The following is a 19847-nucleotide window of genomic DNA, read 5'->3' as shown; positions in this document are numbered from 1 at the left end:
CCAGCATCCCTTCATCAGCCATTGTAGCCCCACTGCAACAGCCACGCTGTCCCTGCCAGCGCTACTTGAATGGGTGACGCCTTGGTGCTTTCCAGGGGAGGCCCAGCAAGATGCTTTGAGCATGGGAAAAGAAGGACACCATGTCTTGCCTCACCCATGAGGGTCCTGGGCCTCACAGGACCTGGCCTAAGTGGCAATTGCTCCCTGATGTTGATTCTCTGGTTCCTCATGACAGACTCCAGCCCTTCTTCAGCTAATCTGTATTTCCTGCATGCATCAGAGAATAACCAGTATTGTAATCTGCCTCCTCTGGATTTAGAGGGCATTCGTGATGGGAATGCTGGTCTTGGAGTGAGACTGTCTGGTACCCCCCACTATTTCCACTAAAACTGAAGTACAGAAGAAAACCCAAATTTGATTTACGTTGTCAGAAAAAAAGGACCCTATTTCATGGAGAACAGGTTAAAAGTATGAGCTTTTGTGTGTTTTTGATTTGTTCAAGCAGTTCCACATTCAATATGAATGCAAGAAAACACATTTATGGTCAATATATGCTGAGGGACAGAGACGTGTGTGGAACTGCTGGTCCAGGGAGCCAAGGCTGGTGCTGGGACAGAGGCCAAGGGTGTTTCATCCTGCTTGGTTCAGCCTCACTGTCTCCACAGCACTGCCCATCACTCCAAGATGCGTGGGATAGATGGGCAATTCTAGCAGGGGGCAGGCTCCCAGATGGTGCCCCTCAGGAACCCTGAGCATTCCACTCCAATCATGTTCAGTCACTCACGTGGTTTTGAATCCTTCAAAAGATGGGTGCAGCTGAAGATGGAGCCGGCGGTTGAGAGGAGCATTTAGGAGTGAGGCCAGCTGAACCTGGCTCCGGGTGGGGAGGGGGGATCTCCCTTGCTAGCTGAGTTGTTTCTTTCCTCTCAGCTCCATGGGAGCTCACTCAGGAGCTGGAGGGCTGGAGTGGCTCCTGGTGCGATGTGCCTGTGGGAGAAGGAAAGGCATGGAAACCTCTGGAGCTCAGTGGCATTGGCTGGAGGGAGGGTGACGAAAAGCCCTGATGGTGAGTGCTTGGGGAAAAAAAAGACGGGGTGGGGAAGTTAAAATAGGGACGAAAACGCTGGCATTTATGAATGACTTGGCATAGCTTCTGCTCTTGGACGTGGTAACTGACACAGAGTTTCCAGTGGCACGTGTCCGAGGGAGAGTGGCTAATATGCCCAAGATGCCTGTAGCTTTAGTCACCTCAGTTCTGGAGAAACGCTGCGGGGGATGGGGGGGGACCCATCCTTGACATAGATTTTTGATGTGTTTTTTTTAAAGAAATCAATTCTGTGTGGGCTGTGAAGGGACTACATTTACAGAAGTGATGTTAGAACAGCCTGTGTGTGTTGTATGGAGAAAGGCAGGGGGTGGAATAGAGCTTGTAGTCTTTAACCTTTGGAAATTTAGCATATGGCTGAGTTGCTGAAAAACAGGTATGCTGGATTTTGGAAGTGAGGCACTATCAGGCACTGTTGACTCTCTTACTTTACCAGGGATGAAGCCTGCTTTGTGCTTGTAAAACAGCTGAAAGCAACAGCAACCTCATCATAATGGGATCATCCTGGATATTATGTTTTCATATAATGAAATTGCATGGAATTTTTTCTTCAGCACACTGACTGCAAAATTCCTTGGATGCAAAGGCAGCCACAAACCTAAGAGTCAAGAGGCTTTGTCAGCTGAGGTTGTGAAAGCAGGAAAAGGCAGAAATTCAGGGGATCTTTAAAGACGGAGGCAGTGTGGGAGGAAACATAAGAAAGCCTCTGCTTGGTCTGGTCCACCTGGGAATGGGTTTAAATTAAATTGAAGCACAACCCTGTAAGTAAACCTGAAAGCCAGGTACCTAAAACTCGTTTTCAATTAGGTTTTCTGATGACTGGGAAAGAGAGAGTAAGTGAAGCTAACCACAGAACCACAGCTTTTGGTGACCTTGGCTATGAAGAGGGCAAGGACTTAAGGGGAGAAAAAAATAATGTTTCTGTTTCTTTTGGGTGTGTTGTGGCTGGCTGGGATTTATTCAAGCAAGACAGGTCTTGCAGGATGGGATGGGCAGATCAGGGGACGTAGAAGGGCATCACTAAAAGTAGAATTAAGGTCAAACGCAGGGCTACAAATGCTTGTGAGTCTCTTAAAGGAAAAGGTGAGGAGGGGATATTAATATTTCTGAGATACTCTGTACAACAAGCAAATAAATTCTGCCCAATCCAAAATGAAATTCTTCATTAAGAAATTTTATGCGGCTGCATTCTTCTCAGGGAGAAAGTTTTATAAACAGCTTGTAAAAGGGCCTTTTGATGTTTCAGTATCTTTATAATATGCCACCATAACAGACTGCTGTGCTAGTGACCCTGCATAGTTTTTCTAACCACATACCAAAGAATGGTAATTACATATCTCAATACCCCTTGAAATGGTGTTTTTCTTTTTCACATCCAGAATGTTGGGACCATAAAAAATAGTGACCTAACACATTTTTTCATGAGTAGCAGTATGAGTTCTCTATCTGAAGTGCCTATACTAAATTGAGTCAAGCATCCCAAATCTTTGTGGCACAAGATCCCATGTGGTCCTTGTCAGCCACCCAGGTTTGTACTTTTTGAGGAGATGGGTTCAGAATTTAAAGTATATTAGACCCCCTACTGAAGGGTACAGCTTTTTGCACATGTGAAATCCTGTTAAAAAGTTAACTTACTGCTTTCTTGCCAACCTTTTTGATGATACACCATTAGATAAATTAAAAAATTATTTCAATTTTTAGCCAATAGTAGTGGCTAAACCATTTTTTTTACATTATCTTGCAGGTTTCATCCAGTAGCTAGCAAACAAGACAGACACTTGACCACGGACATTTTTTGCTACAAAATGTTACCAAATGGGGCTGCCAGATCACAATCTTTATGTTCCTAAGTTCATCCTCACAAGGTCACACAACAATGGACCACCCTTATGTTCTCCAGTGTTGCCACAATCCATTTTTAAATGCAGTGAAAGCAATGAAATTCACACTCTCTCTCCTTAGGAGATCTCCCACAAGACTAATACATCATCAGAATGCTTTTTTTGATTGCTGTGGAGATGTATTTTTGTATTTGGGTATTGTATTTGAAGATTCTGATTGGGAATGCATATCTGAAACCGATGACAAATGTGGTTTGCTTTGCTTGGCACTGTTTCTGACTCTGCTTTTCCAGCTTCTCTCCAAAACCTTAATCCTACAGTATATGTGTTTTTCAGTTATGTTCAGAATGCAAAGCATTGGTGATACTGAGAAAGAACCAGCTGACTAAATGGTTTTTTCCATTGGACAAAAATATTGAAAACATTTTAAGCTTTCTCAAGATGATTATTTTCTTTTCCTCTCTTTCCTAATTTTGTATTTGAAAACAAACAAAATAAAAAAGATTACATTAATTTTGTGCATGTTTCTGACAGCTTAAAATCTTTGGAAATTTAGATAGAATCAACAAGTGTTACTGAAACACTTCTGGTTCTAGATGTCCTGCATACAGCACTAGGAAGATGTAAGTGTTACTTTACCTTTTAAAAGGAAATTTTCTTGTAGACTTACATTTCCAGCAGGCCTGTTCAGAAGGGTATAGGGTAGTACTGCAGTTGCCCAGCCAACAAAGTTCAAACACAACTACGAAATGCACATGGTATTAAGGTATGGGCAAACCACAGATTTACAGAGCAGCATAGCAATGTTATCTGTTTTGGTCCACATTCTTTCCTAGCAGCTCTTAATATTTGGTTTGTGTTTTTGGCTGCTGCCAAGCACTGAGCTGACAGTTTCATGAAACTACCTATCATTGCACCCAGGCCTCACTGTAATTCTTCACTGTTTTTCTTACTGCCTAGAGAAACTTTGTACTGCCAAGAATACTTTCTTGCTCACATCCCGTTTTCCAGGTCACTTATGAACATGTGGAAAAGCATGGGTCGCAGAGCACAGCTGTTGGTGGGTGACCTCCTTCCTGCAGGAACTGACTGTTACCCCAGGTCTTCTGGGTGTTTTTTTTATGAACTCTGCATACCTGTCAAGGATATCCCTGCTGTACCATGGATGCTTAGTGTCCTTAGACGCCTCAGGTGAAGGGGTCTGTCAAAAGCCGTAAGAAATCCAAGTAGACTATATCATGTAAATGACCCTTATGCAAATGTTTGTTCATCCCTTCAAAGACTTCTGAGAGGCTTGTAAGAAGGGACTTTACAGAAGCCATGCTAAAACTTTTCAATTAGATTTTATTTATCCAGGTGCCCTCTGGCTCTGCACTTCATTGTAGTCCTGCTTTTTGGTATTGTTAGACTAACAGGCTTGTAGTTTCCTGCAGTCTTTAAGGAAAAAAAAAAAAAAAAAAGTCTACCTTCAGTCCTCCAGTACTGAAGGTGTTTGGAATGAGAGATTACATATGCTGTTAATAATTCAGCTATGCCATTCTTTGGTTTGCTTGGTGAATGCACTCTGCTTTGTTGATTCATTACTGTTCATTGTGTGAACCTGTATTGTAATTTCTTCTGCAGCAACTTCAGTCTTGGAAAGGTGCTCTGGTGAGTTGCTCCTTGTATTCCTTCCTTTTTCCCCAAAAGAAAGAGTTCTTTTGTGGACATCACCCCAGTTTCTCTGCAGCTCATGCTGGGGCACTGCATTCATTTAATCTCCCTGCCAACATTCTCCCCTACTCTCAGCCCTCCTCCCACACCCTGGTGTGCATTAAAACTCCCGACTCTGCTGAGCTTTTTTTGTTCTTCATGATGCAGAAAAATGATCTAATAAATAGGTTGAGTCCTTTTGCTGGCTCCTCCTCTTTTTCACCTGCATTTATGAATTTAATGCCACAGTTAATTTCCCCTTTACATGCTTTGCCTGGAAACAACTTCAGCTTTTTGGAATTCTTCATTTTTCTGTTTAACCATATTGGCTTCCTTAATCTCTTTAGTCTTCCAGAGGAATTCAGGTACAGCTGAATAAACCGATAAATGTGACTTGAGTCACACTGAAAGGGACCGGAACAAGCTCAGTCAGACAGGAGGAGGCTTGAAGGTAAGACATAAATGCCTGCTTATCTTTTGTTCTGCTTTCCCTTTACTTCCCCACTTCCCATCAAAAATAAACAAAAAAAGTTCTTTTTACCAGAGAAAATAATTTACAAGTATGGTGACCTCATTTCAACCAGATGCATTTCTGTACTTCAGCAGACAGGTGTCGGCTAAGGAGGAAAGGCCAGCCACAGTAAAGTGATGCTGATACGACAGTGTTGGAGACCTCCCCTTGAATTCTTCTCTGCTTTATGAATCTCACGTGTTTCTTGACTCTGATTCAGTGCTTCCCTTTTCTTCCATTTCCCCACTCCTTTCCCATAGTTTAACACACTGTAGGGTGTGAGCTGTGTGGCTTGCTCATCACCTGCTGCATGTCACTGATTGTCCTTACACAGGACTGCAGAGCCATTATGGTTTCTACTCATACTGCCTGCATACATTTAAGCTGTGGCTGCTACTGTAAGAGGTGGAGAGATATGTGTATTCCTTCTCCTCCTCACCCCCAGATCTGCATTATTTGCCAGAAGTCCTGTTCTCCATTAGATAGAAATTCTCTAAATCAAAGAATGACCTGAATAGCTTAATTGACTTTGGAGATGTGTTTACAATGGAAATAAGGGTGGTGAGAGAGGTACATAAGCATTTCTGGTTGAACAGAACAGTTTTAAGGTTAAAATGCTAGCTGACAAAGAATATTGGACACCTAATTTTTTCATATACTTAATCTGCCATAAATACTCTTTTACTTTAGCTATCTCCACTGTGCTGATAAACTCCAGATTTCCTTCACTTACACATTGTCACTGTCTTTTTTTAATGGATGCATAAAAAGTGCCTAATAAAAATGTAATTGCTATCCCAAAGCAATTTCCCACAGGAAAAAAAACAACTTAGCAAAATATATATTTTTTATTATTTTTTTTTTATTTTTTATAGAGAAGTGGATTTATATCCCTTCTCTCCAAGTTTTTAAAACAAGATTTTTGAAAAAATCTGAAGTAAGTCATTATTTCTTTCCTTTTCCCCTTTAGCTGCCTTTTTTTCCTTCAAAATTTTCCTTCATTTTCCAGTAATATCCAGAAGGAGACAGGAAAGTTAGTTACAAAGAAATACCAAATTTAGTTTTCTTCCTGGAACTGTGAATGCAAGGTCACTAAACTCCTAAAGTCCTCATTTGGAGGGTATTTGTGGAATCTGTAGGGAAAATACTTCTCAGTTCTTGATCAGTACTTTAAATAAACGTTCATGCTGACTTTTTGCTGCCTAGGAAGATTGCAACTCAAAATGCACCTAGCTTTGCATCAGGTGGGTCTTGTTTTATCCCTTCAGCTTGGATTCCTTTATGTTGGAGTATGGGCCTGTTGTTCTAGCAAAAGACCACTTGCCACGTAAGCTGCTGTCACTTTTTTTGTTCCTTTCTTTTTCTGTGAGTCTTTCCTCATGAAAGGTTGAATCCAGTGACACCTGTGGAGAAAGGCAATTATTTGATTATATTCACAGCATCATAGGCATTGAGGATGCTCATGGACGAGAAGATGAATGCACAGCGGCAGTGAAAATCTAACTGTTCTTTAGGGCTGTGCTAGTGATATATAACCCATCCCAAATGGTGATACTAATACTTTCACATGCTACCTGTGCCCATTTCCCCATAGTGCAGGCAGTGGAGGTACCCTGGAGGAGGTCAGCCGTCACCTGGAAGGCATGAAGAGAGCAAAGTGACTCAAGATGCACTATGCAGTGGTGCAGGATGAGGATTCATTGCCACAGACAGGTGAGACTTGAGATACTTGGAGCTGAAAAGAGATGCTTGGTGCTCAGGACAGACTGTTCACCTTGGAGAGATGGTGGTGGTGTTTGGGTGATGGTGGGAGGCCATGAAAACCATGAAAGCATCTCTCTGCATGGAGAGCAATGGAGGTGGTGGGTCTCTAGGAGAAGCCCTGTGCTGGCCAGGGTACTGACCCAAACCATCCTGTGGGCACTGAGGTCAACAAACATTTTGTGGATTTACCCCAAGGGATGAGCCCCTTCACCATTGGCACAAAGTACCCTGGTGTGACAGGTCCACTCCTGCCAGGTTAGAGGGACTGGAGGTCCCCAAAAGGCTGAGACATGCCCTGCTGCTGTCAGCAGGCTTGGCTCCCTGGAATGCCAGGCAGAGCTCTGCAGCACCAGGGACAATTGCTGCCGCGTGACATCAGCTCCACCCTCACATTGCTGCTTAAACAACGGAGCTGGTTGGACCTGCCTTGATGAAGTGCAATATAGAGAAGAACTGGCCTCCTGCCCAGACCAAGACAATGTGGATTGAATCACTCTCACATTCCTCCCTGGCTTGACTTTGCATGTGCAAAACCACCCACCACAGGGGCTTAGTTATGTGCTCATGCCAAAACAGAGACCCCATGGATGAGCAAGACTCCTGAAATCTCCTGCATGTCTTGTGGTCAGGTCAGCTGTGGAGCTCTCTGTTGGCTACCAAAAACAGGTTCAGGAATGAATTTTTGTCACATTGTCTTTGAGTGGTGCGGGTGTGCTTTCTATATCACTGCGAGAACAATTCCTCTTGGTTATGTGGTTGTCTGTCAGCTCCATGGGGCTGCCCTCTGTCTAAGTCTTGCAGGTATCCTTTGTTCTACCAATCGTTTCTTGATCAATGAGCTTTTTGGTAAGTAAGGACACTTTTGTACCACTTTCACATGATCTGCCTCAGGGGCCTGGACATTAGGACTGTCAGGTGCAACTGTGGTACGAAGAGCCAGGATGGGGTCTGTCTTCTGTTTTCTGGCCATTTGAAAGTGTCCAGCTAATGCATTATAAAGTCTATGGGTTTGCACTGGCTAAGAAAAAGCAAATGCATTCAGAGAGTTTTTCTTATTTTGCCAATATTTTTGGTGAAGAGCTGTCTGTAGGACTTAGCTTCTGCATCAAGAGATAAGAGGTTTCCATAACCTCTGATGGTATTTTCTTCTATGAAATATCTCTGTTCTCCCCTCCTTCCTCTATTGTTTGAGGCTTTAAAAAAGAAATGCAGCCTTTTTTATTTTCCCTTTTCATTATGAAAAGCCAAAGTCCAAATCTTCTTGTGACTTTGGCAGCTACATTGTTGTACAACGTGAGCAAAATGAAATGTAACAAAAGATAGTATAAAAGGTTTTGTTGAAAGGTGATGGAAGGGGAAACCTATGTGCAAGAGCAGGAAGTAATGACCTCTTGAATGACGTTGTAAATCAGCAGTTAATTGCAGGTAGAGATTTTATAGGGATTGGAAGAGTCATGCTGCCCTCTGATAAACCTGAAACAAGTGATCAAGTCTGAGAGTCCTGCTTTTGCAAGAAATGTGTGCTGTGAAATGCATGCAGATTAATACTTCCATTGTTTGCAGCTGGCTCAGGACAGTGTTTGCAAGCAGGGCAGCAAAGCCTAGCTCTAGCCGAAATGTGGGTGCACTTCAGACACTGTTTCTCATTCTGCACTGGGTGTAGGTTTCAGTTTGTTACATCTTCTGCACAACTGCCTGTATGGAAAATATCCTGTGCCTTCAAAGCATTAAAAGACAGAATAAAATAATAATAATACAGACTCTCAGGTCATTTCTTTGGAGAGCTATTCATAAACTAGATCAAATTTATTTTGTAGATTCCTCAAATTAAAAGAAATACTTAAGGGTGATCTAGGACGTCTGAGGTCTCCTAAGACCCACTTTGGTTCTGCTATTAATTTAACTTTTTTCCTCATTGAATTAAGATAAGCCCAAAGCAGAGGTCCAGCCATGTCATGCTAAAATTGTAAAGATATAAGGCAATACATTCCTGTGTAGAGCTTCAGCTGAACAGATGAGAGAGGAAAAACTAGGAAGGAAAGGGAGCAAGAAGTGAGAGAAGTTGAATGGGTCAGCAGCAGGATTTTTGCTCTTAGGTTTTGGGCTGCAGGCTGCTTTCCAGTTATATGGCCTGTACTAAGTGTCAAATGAAGACTTCTTGTCTTTGTTCTGCTACACCCTGCTTATTAGTTATCAGGTTCTGGGGTCCCTAGATGTCACAGGGAAGCCAGTGATGATGATGCTTTAGTGTATCCATGATCTACAGTTACTCTTGGGGACCAGCAAGGCATGTGCTCTCTAAATAGGAAAGTTGTCTTGGCCTGTCATTGGTGGTGGAGACCTTATTTCAAGGCATCGTTCGGATCGGAAAATGCTATATTTTGGAGGAGGAGGGGGAGATGGGGCAGTTCCTTAATTTTATTGTGGAGCTACAAGATATAGGTTTTGGCAGGTCGGTGCTGCTGCTGTTACACAGGACTGACCTCTTTTTTTTTTTTTCTTCCCCTCCTTCTTTTTCATCTTTTTTTTAATGCTTTCTGTAAACTATTCAAAGTTTACATCAGAGCTTGTATCATCTTTCCCTGACTTGGCTGAGTCTGAAGCCCCTGTCATCTCTTAATTAAATTATTTTACAAGGGGGGGAGGGGGGTGGTGGGAGAACACATGGCACCACTGAAGCAGAGAAAATGTGTTGTGATTACTTGTCTCACTGATTCCAAGGGAGTTTTGTTTCTGGTTTTTCTCTCTTTTCGCCCTAGTGTCTGCTAGAATCTACAGAGGGCAGCAGGTGCTGAGGGCCAAGCTGTGCTTGATGAAACAGCTCCACAGCACTTTTCTGTCTAGGAGAGGGTTTGGTTTTCATTTTCAGCTTCTCCAGTTCAGGTAGGCAGTGTGCAGCCTTGGGAGGAGCAGGGATGAGGGGGAGCCTCTCCAATTCATGGTGGCAGTCTAACCCTGCTCTGATTTCATGCATGGTGCACAGCATACTGAACAGCCCTCTGTCTTTCTGACACACCTCCAAAGCCCTCTTCATTGCTGGGTGTTCAGTGTCGTTATCCTCCCAGCATGCCTGTAAAGCCAGTGCAAGCACATGCTTTAGTACTACTAACAATGGATTATCTTTGTGAACAATTATTTTTGTCAGCACTTGATGGAAGCTGGGCACTTCTCACGATATGAGAAGACGATGTTTCAGCACCTGCACCTTTCCAACATCCATAACCTTTACCATTTTCTGCATGCTACTATATACTTTTCGGAACACTTGGCTCTTCTTTATGATCAAAGTCCTTTTTATTATGTAATCACAAAATTAGCTGACAATGAAAATCCCTGTTACATTAGGGTTGGTAGAAATGTGAATTAAGAAATGGTCCCTACCTTCTAGATGTTACAATTCCATCTGCAAGGATCCACTCAGAGGGACAATGAATTCCAGAGAGGCTGGCAGGTGGGGTCTGTGTGAGTGGGTGATCATGGACGTGCTTGGGTGCCCTGCTCGTGAGGAAGCAAGTACTGAGAAAGCTGTAGGAAACAGCACGCTCACAAGAGTTTATTGCTGCAGCGCTGGAGGAGTAAATCACATTGCTCAATGTGAATTTGTCCTAGTTGGTTTTTAAGGCAGAATACTTTCAAAGAATTGTAACACTTTCCCATAAATATGGGGCTGTAAATCCTTCACTTGAAAAGGGTTCCCATACCCATATTTCAACCCCAGGGGTGACGTTTTCTATGATATAAAGCTTTTCCTCCTCTATTGAGGTTCCCCATATGTCCCATTTGTTGCAAGTGGGATCACAGATCCCACTTGTTCACAGAGGATGCTTATGGCATTGTGGAAAGAAAGTTTTCCCTGGGAATCATCCCTACTAACAGCAAAGGCTGTTCTGTGTTTGAATCTGCCTATCCTTGTAAGATGTGTCTGCCAAAGAGGAGATTTTATATGTGTAGAGGGAGCATTGGAGTTGTAACTTCCTGGCATTCAGCTTTGCAGGCAGTTCTAAGAAAACACATCCGTGTGCTTTCACATCGTGAAAGTGATGTGGAAAAACTTTGCAATCAATTTGGGTGTACAGAGAAAATGATTGTGATGGGAAAGTTGAAAAGCAGCAACCCCAGATGATCAGAAATGCTAAGTGGATATAGATAGAGGACTCATGGCCTGTTTCAGTTTTTGTCTGTTTTTTGTTTGTTTGGTTTTGGGTTTGGGTTTTTTTTTCTTTCTCTTTGAAGGGGCTGGAGGGGTTTATGCTTCTGGCAAAGAGAAAAATAGTATCATAAGGTTTGAATTATTTTGCGCACTTGGAAAAAAGGTTGTTCTTTTAGAGTTAGGGAAAGATATGAAGTGCAAGCAAATCTCTGCCTGTATTTACATATTTTGAAAACTAGAGCCAACTTTGATTAAGAGTCTGAATGAAACAGAACACTTGTCAGACTTTTTCTTTCTGCTGGGATTGAAAGTAGAAGGATAAGTGATTTGTTTCGAGATAATCAGGGCAATGTAATCAGAGATACAGTAGCACTGGGAGTCAAAGTGAAGATCAAAGTGTTTTAGGAAGGCTCATCAAGATGGTCTTTGCACCAGGGAATATGCAAAGGTGTGCACGGTATCTGGGGGAAGGATGAAGTTTTTACTATTTTAACTCCTCATTTCTTGTCAGAAAAGGCAATCTCTCTGCTAGGTGGAGAAAAGAAAGCTCTGGTCGATCATCTGTCTAAGGACTGATAAAAGGTGGTGAGGAGAAAGGAGTCATCATAAAGACATAGTTCTTTATGCAAAAGTGAAAGACGCAAGCTCCTGTGAGTGCAGTGTCTGCCATTCCTGCGGAGAGGGACTGCCCTTGCATGTTATGGCCATATTGCTGGTCTGGTCCTCTTTGTGTCAGAAGGGCCATTGTACTAAGAGGAGCCAACCTGCTTCTTCTCCCTGTGGAACAGCAAAGGACAGGCCCCTGCAGCTGTTTATCCAATTTATGCAGGAAATCACCTTTTTTTTTACAGGATTCCACTCCCCTTTAGTTTCCAATTGATGAAGTTTGGTACTGATTTCCCCTATGAATCCAGTGGTCCCTGATTTTTAATGGGAACTGAGCTAATGGCAGAATCAGCTGTTAATAAATGTTTGCTTTTCCGTTCAAATATTTGCATAAGCAGCAGATTTTACAATGCCATTCTTTGAGGTGTTCTTTTTTCTGCATGGGTTAAGCAATCAACTTTTTGCTATAGGCAAGCTGGAAATGCATGTACAATATATGCTCATCGTACAGACAATTGATCTGCAATAATTTTAGAGGAATCTTCCACAGTTCTTGAAGGTAGCAGATATATTTCACAACACTTGTATTGTAATCATTAATTCACTTTACTAATATCTCGTTGTCTGCAAATGAGATTTCCAACAGGAGGCTAGACTATGTTTGGGCTGGCTCATTCAGAGGTCCAGCTTTTGCATCCAGTTGCAAGAGGAAGAGGCTTTAGTTACCTTTGCTTTTTGGGTGAAAAATGCCTTGTTGAGGGCCAGCTGCTAACCTGTTGTAAAATGACCTGACTCTGCTTTGAGCTTGGAGCAATGTAATAATATTTTTTTTTTGTTGTTTTCCACTCAGTAATGTTCTCCTGCTATCTTTTGCCAACCCAACCATCAGCAAAACAGTTGAACAGTGTCTTCTGGTGACCATAGGAAATTCTGTGTGATTATTATGTGGACAGATATGATTTACATGTGTGTGCACCTGTCTTGTTCAGAAAGAGGAGAAGTAAGGAGGAAGTTTCTGCTTAGGTTGAGCCTGTGACATCATCTTTTGGTGAGAGTATTTTTCCTTGCTTCTGGTATTAAAACATTGGAGAGAAAATGCATTGCATCCTTTCTTCTGAGGTTGGACAGCAAAAGGAGGACAGAAAATGACATGTTTTCATGAGAAAAATAGTTTTGAATGATCTCATCCACTCTTATCCCAGAGACCAGTCCAATGGCATGAAGAAATGGTTGTTTAAAAATGAATTCCAACTGAAATGTGATGTACAATCAGGTCTTTATTTCTTAGCCACCCAGGAGGCATTAAAAGAATTATAAAACAGGTGACTTATTTCTGCTGCTGCCTTTGCTAGGGAAAGGTGCAAGCTTTCTTGCTGCACTTGCCGGCCTTGCTTGGAAAACCAAAACCTGTTATTCTGCAGACCTGCCTTTCTGTGGTACCCCGTCTGTTGTCGTGGAAACAATGAAGGTGTTAAGGCAGTCCCTTACTCCACCTACATCACCAGGCTGCAATAAGGGTCAGATTGCATTGCAAATTGTGTGTGAAATGTGTTAAAGTGACTAAAAGCAAACACCCACAGAAATGCTGCCCTTTACATTGAAAAGATCAGATCAAAATTTCTCCCTCTAAAGGACTTACAGAATGAGGTATTTGTCACTGAGCTATAAACAGGCTTTGCCCTCCCTGCAAACAACATCTGTGAGCAATATAACCCCAAAAACCTGAATCTTATTTACATCAAGGACTTGCCCTTATCCAAGGCATTGCTGGTATTGTTAAATCTGCCAGGCCCCTTTAAGTGTGGATGAAACAATACTGGCGTAAAAACCCAAGGGTCGATGTAGTAAATCCTAATTTAGAAGACAAAAAACTTTCTTATCTGTGAAGGACACATTTTTATTGGCATCTGTCCAAGGATTGTTTTCTGTCATGACTGTTTAAGCAAAATGTGCCTTCCTATTTTCCCAGCCCCACTGATAAAGTTATAGTGGTACAACTTTAAATGTAGATCCTTCCTGTGGGCCACATATAACAATTCCCCCTTTTTAGGTTCCTCTGTGATGAAAGTGGTGCTAGGAGGGTTTCATGTCAAAGCATATCAATGCCAATCTTTTCAAGATCCAATTGCATTGACTATCTTTCAGTTTGTTTCCCTGCAGGAAGTTTTACCTGCCAAGGTACCTGACCTGTGAGCAGTGAGATGTCAGCAGAAGAGATCTCAGGAGCTGATATGCCATGGTGGGAGTGGGAGGATCCCTTCTGAAGGATGCTACTGGGAGGGTTGCAGAAACTTTGAAAGGATCTCTAGAGCAAGAAGACACATTCCTTTTGGAAACGGCAAGTAAGAAAAACAGATGAGCCTCAAGCTGCACAAGTGAATTAAACAGCAGCTGCAGAGAACAGAATGCCAAGGGCTTACACTGTGAGGTCCTACCTTACATGTCCCAGTGCCCAGATGCTTAGATTCATCTTAGTTCCCAGCACATATTTTTGCATAGGAGTGAACAAACAAGCCACTTGAAGGAAACTTAAGGGCATCTTTGTAATTATTTTCCTATGCATGTGAAGCAAGTACAAATAAAGACAGTTGTTTTGTTTTTTTAACTCAACTATGAAGAAGAAATTTGCTATAAGAATCATGTTGTAGCTTTTATATTTAGCCCTAATTGTGGCCCCATACATAGAAAAATCATGAAACCACAGCACATCTTCCAATATAAATCATGAAATACAGGCTCCTGCTTGGTGCACTTTGAAGATTTTCTATTTTGTGTACGTATCTTCCACTTTCTGCTGAAAACAGCAAAATAAATGTCTATAAGTCAGATAAATCCTTAAAGTGAAGTTCAGGCTTCTATATTTTATTTAGATATCACCATTTGGGGTTGCATTTGTTTGCATCTGTGGAATAATTTATAGCAACAGTCCATCTTTAACACAATCCTGCCTAGTAGCATTGTGGTCATGGTTAATGATTTCAGTGCTCTGTGGAAAAGTTTTGGGGTAGTGGTGTTTGAAGCTTTCAGAGAAACCTGCCCAAATTACTTAGGATCCTGACACACAGAGAATTTTACACAGACTTGTTAAAAGGCAGATCATTCAAAAGCATGGAAGAGATGTAGGGAGCTAAGTGTAGTCACACTGATGATGTCCTTGCTTGTGTAATGCTGCCCTTGAGATCTGAAAGCTTTTCTGACTTCATGAAACTGACATTGTATTTTTGGATGTGTTGAAATAAAAGCTCCCTGAAGTAAAGATAAATCTAAAAATGTTACAAATAGTCTTAGCATAGCCCAGACTTGTATCATACTCAAACAGAGGACCTAAGTCTTTGCATAAAGGTGAACATATTTCATTAATATAGACCCCTGACTCCTTCTGATTGCAGCAACAGTGACCAAACTACAGACCTATGGGATTAATTTTTTTTCTTCCTAGAAGTTTAAAAATGCATGGAGAGTTTGTGTCAAGGTCCCCTGACTGATTTGTTAATGTTTTTTCATTCTAAAAATATAGTGGCATTTTTTTTTTTTTCCTTGCAAAGTTCCCAGCCATGTTATCCTCTTGGTCTTGTTCACTTTCTTTCCCTTTCTGCTTCAGCTTTGGAGCTCCAAGGCTTTCTTTTGGGTTTTATCAAATTACACACTAAAGAAAGGCATACATTTAAAAAACAGATGGATTTAATGTGCATGAAAATACATGCCTTTTAAAGAAACTAAATTAGTAGTTCCACTTCTACCCCTTTTTATTGAAGACAGAGCTCTGAAGAGATCTCTGGTCTAAAGCATAACTTTACAGACATCAGCAAAATGAGATTTATTTGCATGGAAATATAACAGAACATCAGAGAAACCATCAGCAACACCAAACCTGACAGTTCCTAGTAGACATGAAGGGAGCTGGGACAGTACTAATAAAAATATATTTTAAAAAAGGCTTCAATAATCCATAACCAGCAGACATTTCAAGACTTTTATTCACCATATATATTGAGTTCTTCTGCAGATTCACAGGCGCCCATGTCTGTAAACATTCGTCTTACAATAAAATTAACTGGGAACAAGATGTTTCTTTTAGTGGCAAATTAGTGTTTATTCCCTTTTAAGGTGCGGTGTCCCTACTTATGAACCGAGAACCAAAAGTAAGAACAGATTTTTTTTGAAAGCACCTGGTTCCCACAAAAATGCATTACACAGAAAGGTGAAGCACAACATCTGCTCTGCTGCCCAGCCGTGTTTCACCAAGTGTTGCCTTTGCCTCGGTGCAGGGGGGCTGCTCTGTGCTCTGCCTGGGCTTGCAGTGCTGGATTTGAAAAGAGAGGTAAAATTGCCATGGGAGGATGGGACAGAGGGAATTGTGAACATTTCCCATGGGACAGTGCATAGGACAAGTCCAAGTCTCCTGTAGACGTGACTGCTTAACTGTGTGGTTGTGTCTTAATCTGGAGACAAAACACTCTGTTGATAAAACTCTGAGTGACCTGACTGCAGGGTTCTTCGTGGTGTTTCTGGACCAGGCAAAGAAGGCAAAGGCAAAATGCCAATAATGCTTTACATGTGCCCTCCCCTGCCCCTGCCACTGCTGGATTGACCAGAGACTATTTAGACACTTGATTATCTCTACGATTCAGCAAGGCACTTAATTATATTCCTGACCATTAACATATAATCAAGTCCACTCTTTTTCTGCCTGCTTAAGTCTTTCCATGAACAGGATTCAATGGCTGAACAGGCTTGGAGCTGAACATAGGCTTTGGGACTTTGCTGAGTCCGTGCCCAGCTAGTTGGGTTTGCAGAAGTGCTCAGCACCTCCCTGCTCCCTCTTTCCTGGAGGCTCTGATTTAGAAAGGAATTCTTTAAAGGAAGCACTTAGGTACATGGTTATGAGTTTCCCTGACCAATACCACATGGAGATTTGCCCAGAATTGTGCTTTATCAAAATAAGCTGCCTCCTCAATGGGAGATTTAAATCAGAGCATCAAAGAAGAAAAAAATAGTTGACATAAACATTAATTTTTTGTTACAGAAAGCAAATGTTTTCTCTTAGAAGTATGAGCTCTGTTAGCAATTGATGATCACCAAGCATGCGACATGTCAGTTCTAACCAGCAGCAAAAATCATGTGCTCAGCTGCGTTGTCTGATTTCCCTGATGCAGCAAAACTGGATGTATCACAAGAGTTAGTTTTCTTTGCCAATCCCTCTGCCAGTAAATGGCAATATTCCAAAAACTCATAGGCACAACCCCCAAGTTGAAATTAAATGCTAATTTACATTATGTTTTAGAGCCTTAATAAAGTTTTTTAGATCATCAGCTAATCTTCAAACTGAAAAGATTTTTTTAAAGTTGTCCTGAATTGGATCATCTGTCTCTGATATGTATTCCAATGATCTCAAGGACTGCCTGAATTCGGGGCCTTTTTTTTAATACTTCCTCTCTCAACTTGTGATTAGATGATTCAGTATTTTGAATGAATGCAGCTAATCCAGCCACATTTTACTACATGAAAGTGCAGAACTAGCAGTAATTTGCATTCTTTAATTTTACGCAATGTTTTAAATAGAATATACTGAGAATTAATTGTTTCGGGTTTTGTTTGCAGCTATTACAACTCCACACTTCTCCCCCTTCAGGTCCACCATATGTGGTTCTGCAGTTTACCCCAGAATACATCAGAATCAGAGTGTTGACCTGCTGAAGGTGTCAGGGAATTTTTGTGATTCCTGGGCTGAAGACCAGAGTCCCAAAAGACTGGAAAAAAATTGTCATGATGAACCATGAACCAGTTACGTCCTCGTTATAACCATAAATTTTGTTTAACTCTCTGTCAAATAACCTGGTTATCCATTACTTTACTGGTCCCAGTCCCCTGGTGACTAATATAAACTTAATGTAAGCATACTCTTAGGCTCTTTTTTTTTTTAATGAACCAACTAGTTCCTTTTGAGAGGTAAGCTGGGTGTGGAGTGCTGCATGATAGAGAGCGTTCATTGTAGCTATTACTAAGAACAGCGGATTTATCTCTCTTCATTCCTGTGGTACTTTGTTGTTAGCCCAGAGGGCTTTGTGCCATCTAACATATGCGTACCCATGGTATGCTATTAAAAATATTGTGGTGGGGCGAGATCTCCATAGTTAAACACGTTTGAGACTTAAAGATCATGAGGAAAGTATTATCTTAGTGCTGTGGGGGGAGGATGGAGGTGAAATCTGTTGAGCTCCTCTGGGACAGGTAGAGATCCTGGTGCACTCTGCATGCTCGCTTCTGGAGTACTGTGTGCTTTCACAGGGGAAGGGCTAAACACCATGGGAATGCTATACAAATTTACCAGGAGGAAGGCAAACAAAGAAGTCAAGAAATGTACATAGGTGATAACAAGGTAAATATTAGAAAAGTTGGCCTGTATTATACTAATATAATAGGATATCAGTAAGGAACAAACAGTTAGACATCCATGGCTGGTTAGGCTGAGAACAGTACCAGCCTGGCCTGATAACACTCCAGCTTGCTGTTGGTACAACTTGGACTGAAAGTGGGGCATTTAAAAACATATAGGAAGTATAAGATGTCAATATCTCTACAGTTCTTGCTTTCTCGGCTTGCGTGGGACAGATTTGACATTCATGGAGGAAAGGAGTGTGGCAGCAAGGGTGTTGTGTCAGCGCAAAGGCAAAGACCTCTCCATTTTCCCTTTTCCCATTAATTTAGAGAGCCTTCACCTTGAGGACATCACACTTAGTGAGCCAGGAAGCTACCAGGGTTGCATCACATATCTTTTACTTGTTCAGTGAAAAATCTGGCTTTCCTCATACCTGAGCTACGGTTGTTAATGGGCGTATCCACCAATTTCAATAAAATACATACTGGGCTCTGCTGTCGAAGGGGCATAATTTTTGATATTTTATTCATAAATCACACTGCCTCATTCTCTTCTGCTCTGAAAGGGAAGCTGCTTTCAATCTCCATTCCCCTCAAATCTCTTTCGCCCCTGGACCAGTCTCTCATGTTGTGAACAAATATTGTCTTGCAGCCTTCCTTTCTGAACATCATATGATGACAAATTACATGAGACAGACATCCTTTTCCTGTGTTTTTCCTATGAACAATAACACACTTGAACGCCATGTCCAAGAGTAATAATTCATCACTATTTTACACAGTAATGGATAATACTGTCTTTAAAATGTTATATTCCTAAACACATTATATGAACAGAGCAGTTTAGCAGAACTGAAGGAAAAAACTAGGAAAGTGGCTGAAACATTGAATTATCAAGTAGTTCCTTTGGGTGCCCATGCACTACGCATGTCGTGGCAAATCCCAGCATCGTACAGTGCCAGCACAGACAGCAGCTTTCCAGCTGCAAGACTGCAGCCTGAACTGGTGGGATGCAGTGTGTGGACATGGAACGCAGGCCTTAACAACATGAAGTGACATACCTGAGGTGGTTTTCTTACTCGGTGCCTAAGCTGCAAATTCAGATCAGGGAGAAGTCCTACCTCTGTTGAAGTTAGTGAGGTGTTCGCTGTTGACTTCATCCTGCAATTCCAGAATCTCAGATGAGTTGAAACTCCCTTGCCTTAAGTTGTCTTGGGTGCTCACTCGTATTTCAATGGAAAGAAAGCAGATACGTTTTAATAAACCTGCTTCACAAACCTTATGAAGATTAAAGTGTTGTTTTAAAATGTCGTACACTTCTGGAGTAAAAAAGTCTCCTTTAAAGTAAATATTACAGACAATTTTTTTTAATGTCACATTCCAAATAATTCTCTTTACTTTTGCATTTTTTTCACTAATGAATATATTGCATGAGGACTGTAGAGGGGAGTTGATAAAATATTTTTGGACCAGATTGTGGATAATCTGCGTGGATTGGATTTCCTAGTTCTGTGTGCAGTATGATCAGTTTTATTTTGCTAACAAGACCAAGTGAGAAAATAAGATGATAATCTGCTTCCTGTTTGTGTTCCCATCTCAATGTGGACAAAAGAAATTATTTTTCTTAAAAACTTTGTAAGCAATTATATTTGTTTGAGTTTGTGTATTTTTGTGCATGTTTAACTACTTGATGAAAAGTGGGGGTTGTCTGTGCAGTTCCTGTATAATAGATGGCGATTTATCTTGTTTCAGGGACCCCAAAGTCTTAAATATTTTTCTGCTGTGTTACACACTTCTGCA

At 41.4% G+C, this 19847-nt stretch overlaps 1 long non-coding RNA gene across 1 annotated transcript; it reads left to right on the top strand.

Annotated features, from left to right (window-relative positions):
• Positions 1–2738: 2738 nt before the first annotated feature.
• On the top strand, positions 2739–15183 carry LOC129734655 (uncharacterized). Its single transcript, XR_008730143.1, has 4 exons — positions 2739–4596; positions 4986–5089; positions 6744–6862; positions 13830–15183. It is a non-coding gene; the product is annotated as an uncharacterized LOC129734655 (long non-coding RNA).
• The last annotated feature ends 4664 nt before the right edge of the window (positions 15184–19847 follow it).

Source organism: Falco cherrug, chromosome Z (genome assembly GCF_023634085.1).
Source record: "Falco cherrug isolate bFalChe1 chromosome Z, bFalChe1.pri, whole genome shotgun sequence".
Classification (NCBI taxonomy): Eukaryota; Metazoa; Chordata; class Aves; order Falconiformes; family Falconidae; genus Falco; species Falco cherrug.
This window is presented reverse-complemented; position numbering and strand designations above follow the sequence as displayed.